This window comes from Coregonus lavaretus (genome assembly GCF_964263955.1).
Source record: "Coregonus lavaretus genome assembly, chromosome: 13".
Taxonomy (NCBI): Eukaryota; Metazoa; Chordata; class Actinopteri; order Salmoniformes; family Salmonidae; genus Coregonus; species Coregonus lavaretus.
Genome location: NC_140000.1, coordinates 862,630 through 873,177, shown reverse-complemented (window position 1 = coordinate 873,177; position 10,548 = coordinate 862,630). Strand labels below are relative to the sequence as shown.

Below are 10,548 nucleotides of genomic sequence, written 5' to 3'. Positions count from 1 at the left end.
TACTGCTGCACTATCTATCAGCATCTGTAGCCTCTTATTACCAGACTGATTACTGCTGCACTATCTATCAGCATCTGTAGCCTCTTATTACCAGACTGATTACTGCTGCACTATCTATCAGCATCTGTAACCTCTTATTACCAGACTGATTACTGCTGCACTATCTATCAGCATCTGTAGCCTCTTATTACCAGACTGATTACTGCTGCACTATCTATCAGCATCTGTAGCCTCTTATTACCAGACTGATTACTGCTGCACTATCTATCAGCATCTGTAACCTCTTATTACCAGACTGATTACTGCTGCACTATCTATCAGCATCTGTAACCTCTTATTACCAGACTGATTACTGCTGCACTATCTATCAGCATCTGTAGCCTCTTATTACCAGACTGATTACTGCTGCACTATCTATCAGCATCTGTAACCTCTTATTACCAGACTGATTACTGCTGCACTATCTATCAGCATCTGTAACCTCTTATTACCAGACTGATTACTGCTGCACTATCTATCAGCATCTGTAGCCTCTTATTACCAGACTGATTACTGCTGCACTATCTATCAGCATCTGTAACCTCTTATTACCAGACTGATTACTGCTGCACTCTCTATCAGCATCTGTAACCTCTTATTACCAGACTGATTCCTGCTGCACTATCTATCAGCATCTGTAACCTCTTATTACCAGACTGATTCCTGCTGCACTATCTATCAGCATCTGTAACCTCTTATTACCAGACTGATTCCTGCTGCACTATCTATCAGCATCTGTAGCCTCTTATTACCAGACTGATTCCTGCTGCACTATCTATCAGCATCTGTAACCTCTTATTACCAGACTGATTACTGCTGCACTATCTATCAGCATCTGTAGCCTCTTATTACCAGACTGATTCCTGCTGCACTATCTATCAGCATCTGTAACCTCTTATTACCAGACTGATTACTGCTGCACTATCTATCAGCATCTGTAACCTCTTATTACCAGACTGATTACTGCTGCACTATCTATCAGCATCTGTAACCTCTTATTACCAGACTGATTACTGCTGCACTATCTATCACTATCTGTAACCTCTTATTACCAGACTGATTACTGCTGCACTATCTATCACTATCTGTAACCTCTTATTACCAGACTGATTACTGCTGCACTATCTATCAGCATCTGTAACCTCTTATTACCAGACTGATTACTGCTGCACTATCTATCAGCATCTGTAACCTCTTATTACCAGACTGATTACTGCTGCTCTATCTATCAGCATCTGTAACCTCTTATTACCAGACTGATTACTGCTGCACTATCTATCAGCATCTGTAACCTCTTATTACCAGACTGATTACTGCTGCACTATCTATCACTATCTGTAGCCTCTTATTACCAGACTGATTACTGCTGCACTATCTATCAGCATCTGTAACCTCTTATTACCAGACTGATTACTGCTGCTCTATCTATCAGCATCTGTAACCTCTTATTACCAGACTGATTACTGCTGCACTATCAGCATCTGTAACCTCTTATTACCAGACTGATTACTGCTGCACTATCTATCAGCATCTGTAACCTCTTATTACCAGACTGATTACTGCTGCACTATCTATCAGCATCTGTAACCTCTTATTACCAGACTGATTACTGCTGCACTATCTATCAGCATCTGTAGCCTCTTATTACCAGACTGATTACTGCTGCTCTATCTATCAGCATCTGTAACCTCTTATTACCAGACTGATTACTGCTGCACTCTCTATCAGCATCTGTAACCTCTTATTACCAGACTGATTACTGCTGCACTATCTATCAGCATCTGTAACCTCTTATTACCAGACTGATTACTGCTGCACTATCTATCAGCATCTGTAACCTCTTATTACCAGACTGATTACTGCTGCACTCTCTATCAGCATCTGTAACCTCTTATTACCAGACTGATTACTGCTGCACTATCTATCAGCATCTGTAACCTCTTATTACCAGACTGATTACTGCTGCACTATCAGCATCTGTAACCTCTTATTACCAGACTGATTACTGCTGCTCTATCTATCAGCATCTGTAGCCTCTTATTACCAGACTGATTACTGCTGCACTCTCTATCAGCATCTGTAACCTCTTATTACCAGACTGATTACTGCTGCACTATCTATCAGCATCTGTAACCTCTTATTACCAGACTGATTCCTGCTGCTCTATCTATCCGCATCTGTAACCTCTTATTACCAGACTGATTACACAACTGCCTATGGGGTGAGTAGGGGCTCAGAGTCGTCAAATGCAGCTCTCTCAGGCTTACCTAAGGATCTGTGACAGGGGTGGGACAGGTGTGGGTCCCAAATGGCACCCTATTCCCTTTAGTGTACTACTTTTGACCAGAGGAACAAGTATAGAGGGCCAAACCAAGTCTTCTGTTAAACCTGTCACCTGTCATCTTGAAGTAATGGAAGGTGGGAGGGAGAGGATTCTATGGCTTTAAGGGCCTGTAGACAGGTCTGACTCTGATTGAGAATCAGTGTGGAGCAGGCCTGCCCAACCCTGTTCCTGGAGATCTACTGTCCTGTCGGTTTTCAGTCCAACCTTAATTTAGCATATCTGATTCAGCTAGTTGAGCAGCTAATAAGTAGAATCAGTTGGGTTAAATTAGGGTTGGACTGAAAACCCACAGGATGGTAGATCTCCAGGAAGAGGCTTGGCCAGCCCCGGTGTAGAGTAAGGAGGGGTACCAATATTGACCAAATATAGTGCAGCATCGCCCCCCTTTGGTGATACAGTACATTACACATTAAAAAAAAACAGGGGGCACTGCAGGAACATTGACAGACCAGAGAAGATGACCCCTTGACCCGACGCACTCGTGGAGATCTGAGAGGATTTTACAGGTGCAACCAATCTGGTAGTAGCTCCACCTTGCCCTCTGATAGGCTAGCTAGGTGGACGTTTCACCATATTGCTTCTATTAGCCAAATCCTTTCAGATCTCCACAAGTGCATTAGGGCCCTCAAACTCAACTCTGGACCTCCAAGCCAGTTCCACTGCATTTTTTTTCTTCTTCCATTGTTCCCCTCTAATCAGGGACTGATTTAGACCTGGGACACCAGGTGGGTGATATTAAATGATCAGGTAGAACAGAAACGCAGCAGTCTTAGGACCTCGTAGGGTCAGAGTTGAATACCCCTGATATAAGGACTAGTGGTCCATTTGGGACTGGCCCTTGGTTTGTGACTATATACTAACCATTCATTAATACATGATTAGTTAGCTCATTTGACCAAACTAACTTTAAGAGGAAGTATGCCGCCATAAATAAGTAGATATGTTTTGAACCAAACCAGTATGTTTATTAAACACATTTGAACTTTACATTTGAACTTTACATTTGAAATGTATGCCTTTAGCTGCATTGCAAAACACAGATGTGGTACCATACGTGAGCTTATTTATTTTCATTGTCCTGACATTCATTCATTCACACAATGTATTTTATAAATGTATCTACACTAACTGCTATTAAAGCCTTACACTCTGGGCTCAAGAAGTGGCTGTACAATCTAGATCATTAATCTACATAGATTATGAATGAACATAACGATCTGTATATTATGAATCCCTTTCAAATGAGCTGCTGACTGATTGGTATAATAACTGAAAAGTCATTATCAGAAAGTCATTGATTCATTAACGTTAGTAAAAACCTTCTAGGAGAGGCAGAGAGTAAGTTGTAGCAGTAGCTGTACCGCCGTCGGTCCATGTGCTGTTCAGATCTCGGTTCCGTCTCAAATGGCACCCTATTCCCTGTATGGTGCACTACTCTTGACCAGGGCCCATTGGGGTCTAGTCAAAACAAGTGCACACCCATTTGGAACGCACCCCTTGTGTACAAGAAAACACTGATTGTCAAGGAAAAATAAGACGATCGCTCCATTAAATAAGCAGCAGAAGGTTAGTATAGTTAGACTGATCAGGAAGAAGAGGATAGCAATAGTGAACCCTTAATGGATAAGAGAGGATATTCAAATATTAGATGACCACCAACTGTAAAGAAGACTAGCAGCAAAATCAAAGTTATTAAGGCATGCTTCAAGCTTATAACATGACACATTAAAGTCCAATAGAGACTGGATTTTCAGCTCTGTCTGTTTAAAGCACACAGGTATAATGCATTATGATGCAGTTATAATACATTGTAAGCATCTTATAAGCCTTTTAAGACATGATAAAGGCTCACGCTAATAACAAGTTACAATGCATTTTACCTGGATGCTTTCAGTAAAGTGTTACCAAAACAGCTGAAGCGTAAATGACTCATCGTAAATTTGCATTTCTGTAAGCCCTTGCTTACCAAATAACACAAGCCTTTCCTTATATGACAGAACCAAGAGGAGTAGAAATGGGTAAAAACCTAATGCAATGCAGCCATTCACCAAATCACCGATGTCTAATGTTCTTAGTGCGAGCTAACCAATGATATTGTATCAGTCCTGAAACAGAACTCTGGATCGTAAGCAAGCGCTACATACATTTACATCGTTTCTTGAATTATGCATTTCGTTGCTTTACACATTTAAGCACATTATTAAAAAAAGAGACAGAATCCGTACTTGTCGGAAAATGACTGTTGTTGTTTTCCAAATAAACAAACAAACCTATGATCCGAGGCCGGACATTATGGTAAACAACAACATGTGAACATGAACATACAGCTTGTACTGCTATTCTTTAAAATCTTACAACGAATCTAGGCTACGTTATCTGACCAGGAAGTGATATCATAAGACAACAGTTGACCCTGATACACCGAGCTACAGATGACTCTGTTAACATCATACGGTTATTAAATACTGTCATAGATTGTTTTTCTTATGCGATCATAGTTATTTTACTATAAAATGCACAGCTAGCTACCGAAATAACAACGTTTTCTTTTTAAATACAAGTAGATAGGGTCTGATGGCAAATAAAATGGGTTAATAATTCTTAATACGTTTAGGTCGCGGGACGGTACAGTAATAGTGACTTCTTAACGACATTCAACATTTTCTAACATTTTAACTAGAAAACAAAACTGATCCAAACTGTTATTTTCATATTTAAGTGCCTTAGTCAGCCTAAATCCATACATAGATCTACATTAAATATATGTTAATATATCCATATATTATAGAACTGGTAGTATAGAACATGCCACTTCTGAAAGATTAGGGGACCATCATGGATATCTGATTTCCACATTAAACATACAGCTTAATGATAACAGGTGTGTGCGGTCATTGGCCTCAATGCCAGTGTTATAGATATGGCATGGCCTAGCAAGTCAAGACAGTCATAACCATGTCACTGTCAATACACATTATATAAATCTTAGAAAACGATGCAAACCACCATTTATATCACTATGAGCGATTTCCCGGACACATCATGGACTAGGCTCAATGCATGTCTGGGAAACGGGCCTGATAACTAATAGTTTGTTGTGTCATGACAGAGTAAAGTTAGTTGTTAGTAGCACAAGCTTTTGTCTACATACTGAGTAATATCCTTTATGTCATGCTTATAACCATGATATTCAGGCCTACAGACAGTATAATGGAACATTCAAATAAAGTGTTACCTCATTAACTAGCTATTAGCTACCTACTTTGTCTTCAAGGGACGGTTTCCCGAACAAAGAATAAGCCTGATCTTGGACTAAAAAACACTTTCAATGGAGATTATGCACTGATTTTGCTTTTTAGTCCAGGACTTCTTGTCCGGGAAACTCGCCCTAAGTGTACTGGGAAAAGACACTTAATTGACAACAATTAGTCCTGCATAAACATGAACATTATACAACCCTGTTTGCTTGGTTAAACTACGGCCAACGTCACACAACTACCACAATGTATAGTGAGTGACCTATACACGACTACACAACCAGGTTGGGTATCTCTGTCACACGCCCAAATAGCTATATTTGACATCGTTTGCATTATCATTTGGTGCAGCAGATTGAACAGTCGCTTGATAATGCTTCACACTCCTGTCCTGGACGATATGCTGTCGGGTCTCCTTCAGGCCTGCCTTCAACTTCACCACATCTCGTCCTGGGATAGAGAGAGGCAGGCAGAACTAGCCCGGTCCAGATCTGTCTCTCCCCACACAGCCTAACACACGGGTAGACAGTACCATCAATAAGTGAAGAAACACACAGTCCAGCCCACAGGAGACACTGACAAACCAGAAGGGGATAGCAAGGCACAGCCCCCTAATCATGGAGCACAGAACAGAACATTTTACAACCCTTACTGTGAGAAACAGTGCAGGGACAGCCCACTCTGTTATCAGGGTCCATCTGATGTCTCAACATCAACTAGACAGGTGAGACAGCAGGACAACGACTAGACGTGTGTATCTAACAAGAGTAGCTAATGTCCCTCTCTCCTCTCCTAGCAGTTCTATTGGAGCCCATCGGAGGGCAGCAGAGTCCAATAGGAGAGATACAGAGGGTGGCGGTGTCCAATAGGAGAGAGACAGCGGGTGGCGTTGTCCAATAGGAGAGAGACAGCGGGGTGGTGGCTGGCAGAGCTTGACTGAGCCTTTCATAGAGTTAGAACCCTAGAGAGCGTTTTCATAGAGTTAGAACCCTAGATAGAGTTTTCATAGAGTTAGAACCCTAGAGAGAGTTTTCATAGAGTTAGAACCCTAGAGAGAGTTTTCATAGAGTTAGAACCCTAGAGAGAGTTTTCATAGAGTTAGAACCCTAGAGAGAGTTTTCATAGAGTTAGAACCCTAGATAGAGTTTTCATAGAGTTAGAACCCTAGAGAGTTTTCATAGAGTTAGAACCCTAGAGAGAGTTTTCATAGAGTTAGAACCCTAGATAGAGTTTTCATAGAGTTAGAACCCTAGAGAGAGTTTTCATAGAGTTAGAACCCTAGAGAGAGTTTTCATAGAGTTAGAACCCTAGAGAGAGTTTTCATAGAGTTAGAACCCTAGAGAGAGTTTTCATAGAGTTAGAACCCTAGAGAGAGTTTTCATAGAGTTCCATAAAGACATTTCTGTCTCCATGATGTCTTTAGGGTCTGCCTTGGGTCTACTCTGCTCAGCCACGCCCCCTGCCACGTGATAGCCTGCCTCCTCAGTAATCTGCTTCCTCCATGACTTCCATGACAACGGTCCTGGGCCCGGTCAGGATGAGGTTACTGACTGTCCTGTAGTCCAGAGACAGCACGTTTAGCCCGTTGACCGAGACCACAAACTGACACACCTAGAGAGGGAGAGGGACAGAGGAGTTAGCCATATCTATACATGTATTTCTGTATAGGAGAAACACAGAGAAAGGAGGAGAGAAAGAGGGAAGGAAAGAGAGAAAGAGAGGAGAGTTAGCATTCTATGGGAGAAACACAGAGAACGGGAGAGGAGAGTTAGCTCTCTATGGGAGAAACACAGAGAACGGGAGAGGAGAGTTAGCTCTCTATGGGAGAAACACAGAGAACGGGAGAGGAGAGTTAGCGTTCTATGGGAGAAACACAGAGAAAGGAGGAGAGAAAGAGGGAAGGAAAGAGAGAAAGAGAGGAGAGTTAGCATTCTATGGGAGAAACACAGAGAACGGGAGAGGAGAGTTAGCTCTCTATGGGAGAAACACAGAGAACGGGAGAGGAGAGTTAGCTCTCTATGGGAGAAACACAGAGAACGGGAGAGGAGAGTTAGCGTTCTATGGGAGAAACACAGAGAAAGGAGGAGAGAAAGAGGGAAGGAAAGAGAGAAAGAGAGGAGAGTTAGCATTCTATGGGAGAAACACAGAGAACGGGAGAGGAGAGTTAGCTCTCTATGGGAGAAACACAGAGAACGGGAGAGGAGAGTTAGCTCTCTATGGGAGAAACACAGAGAATGGGAGAGGAGAGTTAGCTCTCTATGGGAGAAACAGAGAATGGGAGAGGAGAGTTAGCGTTCTATGGGAGAAACACAGAGAAAGGGAGAGGAGAGTTAGCTCTCTATGGGAGAAACACAGAGAACGGGAGAGGATAGTTAGCATTCTATGGGAGAAACACAGAGAAAGGGAGAGGAGAGTTAGCTCTCTATGGGAGAAACACAGAGAACGGGAGAGGAGAGTTAGCTCTCTATGGGAGAAACACAGAGAACGGGAGAGGAGAGTTAGCGTTCTATGGGAGAAACACAGAGAACGGGAGAGGAGAGTTAGCTCTCTATGGGAGAAACACAGAGAACGGGAGAGGAGAGTTAGCTCTCTATGGGAGAAACACAGAGAACGGGAGAGGAGAGTTAGCGTTCTATGGGAGAAACACAGAGAAAGGGAGAGGAGAGTTAGCTCTCTATGGGAGAAACACAGAGAAAGGGAGAGGAGAGTTAGCTCTCTATGGGAGAAACACAGAGAACGGGAGAGGAGAGTTAGCTCTCTATGGGAGAAACACAGAGAACGGGAGAGGAGAGTTAGCGTTCTATGGGAGAAACACAGAGAACGGGAGAGGAGAGTTAGCGTTCTATGGGAGAAACACAGAGAACGGGAGAGGAGAGTTAGCTCTCTATGGGAGAAACACAGAGAACGGGAGAGGAGAGTTAGCGTTCTATGGGAGAAACACAGAGAACGGGAGAGGAACAAGCGTCAGCCCGTTGATCTCAACCACAAACTGACAGATCTTGAGGAGGAGAGGAGAGTTGGCTCTGTTACGGGTAAACAGAAACACCCATTTCTTATTTTGATTGCTGACTCATTATTGCAACAGTCAGTCAGTGTGTTGGCAAAAACATGTTTTAGGACTGTTTTGCAACATGGTTATATGGCTGCCACATGGTAGGCCTTTGAGTCAACTTTACCCTTATTTCATGCAGTGAAGGAATTCCAGAGCAGCCCGTCGCTGCAATTACATCAGAACACAATCCCCTATTTTTCTTGGCAACGGGTCAACCGTTACCCAGGGCCCCAGTCACTCGGGAGTTAATACTCCTAGAAAAGGCACTTGAGGATTTCCAATAAAAACTTTTGTTAATTGTTTCATGGCCAGGCTGTGGCTGAAATTAATGAGTTACTGGATCTTTTTTTAAAATTTGTATTCTTATTTTTTTTAAAATTTAATTTAGGGGGTAGATCAGCTTTAATATTGCGTATAGATTGTAACTTCCATCAATGTAATTGTCTGCTTCACTTCCAATCCCCCATGTTTTTTTCTCTCGCCTATATATATATATACACATATATATATAGATACATACACACATATATATATATACACACACACACACACACACACACACACACACATATATATATATATATATATATATATATACATATATACATACATATATACATATATACACACATATATACACACATATATATACATACACATACACATCCATATACATACACATATACATAACCTTTATAAAAATATATTTATCTTTATTACTTTCCAACCCCACAACCCCTTCCCTAATTGGAGTAAACTAGTGAACTGTCTCTGTCATTATCTCCTCCCAAAGGTCACCACAGAATGAGAGTTTATGGGCCACTTTTAGTGCCATACCGAGTGGATAGCCACTGTTATAAGGCAGCAGCATGTGATCAATGTGAGAGTCAGAGCCTGTTTTACTACAGAGGAAAGGCAGGCAGTAAACACAAGGCTTCAGTCAGAGCCTGTTTTACCACAGAGGAAAGGCAGGCAGTAAACACAAGGCTTCAGTCAGAGCCTGTTTTACCAGAGGAAAGGCAGGCAGTAAACACAAGGCTTCAGTCAGAGCCTGTTTTACCACAGAGGAAAGGCAGGCAGTAAACAAGGCTTCAGTCAGAGCCTGTTTTACTACAGAGGAAAGGCAGGCAGTAAACACAAGGCTTCAGTCAGAGCCTGTTTGACCACAGAGGAAAGGCAGGCAGTAAACACAAGGCTTCAGTCAGAGCCTGTTTTACCACAGAGGAAAGGCAGTAAACACAAGGCTTCAGTCAGAGCCTGTTTTACTACAGAGGAAAGGCAGGCAGTAAACAAGGCTTCAGTCAGAGCCTGTTTTACCACAGAGGAAAGGCAGGCAGTAAACACAAGGCTTCAGTCAGAGCCTGTTTTACCACAGAGGAAAGGCAGGCAGTAAACACAAGGCTTCAGTCAGAGCCTGTTTTACCACAGAGGAAAGGCAGGCAGTAAACACAAGGCTTCAGACTGTCTGACCAACATTACATATATACAACCACGTTCAGAGAGAGAACAGCATTTACTGTTGCGTAACTGACTGACTGCGTCCAAAATGACACCATATTCCCTATGTAGTGCACTACTTTTCACCAGGGCCCATAGTGCACTATATATATAGGGAATAGGGTGCCATTTGGGACACAACCCCTGGCTGCACAGATCCGTTATTACTGCATCAGCTAGATTTCTATGTAATGGAGCCAGCTCTGCTCTAGAATTAGAGGAGAGGAGGATATAGGGAGGGGAGGGGGGAGATGGGGGAGAGGGGGGAGAGGAGGGAGAAACATAGCACATAGGGGAAACATAGCACATAGGGGAAACATAGCACATAGGAGAAACATAGCACATAGGGGAAACATAGC

The 10,548-nt window shown here is 42.4% G+C and overlaps 1 pseudogene across 1 annotated transcript in view; it reads right to left on the bottom strand.

Moving 5' to 3' along the window:
- Window positions 1–3,332: 3,332 nt before the first annotated feature.
- The window catches only part of LOC311139379 (DEP domain-containing mTOR-interacting protein-like), a 55,449-nt pseudogene continuing 48,233 nt past the window's right edge, over window positions 3,333–10,548 (bottom strand). The window contains exon 9 of the transcript XR_014615479.1: window positions 3,333–7,251. The product of XR_014615479.1 is annotated as a DEP domain-containing mTOR-interacting protein-like (transcript). The remainder of the gene's footprint in view (window positions 7,252–10,548) is intronic.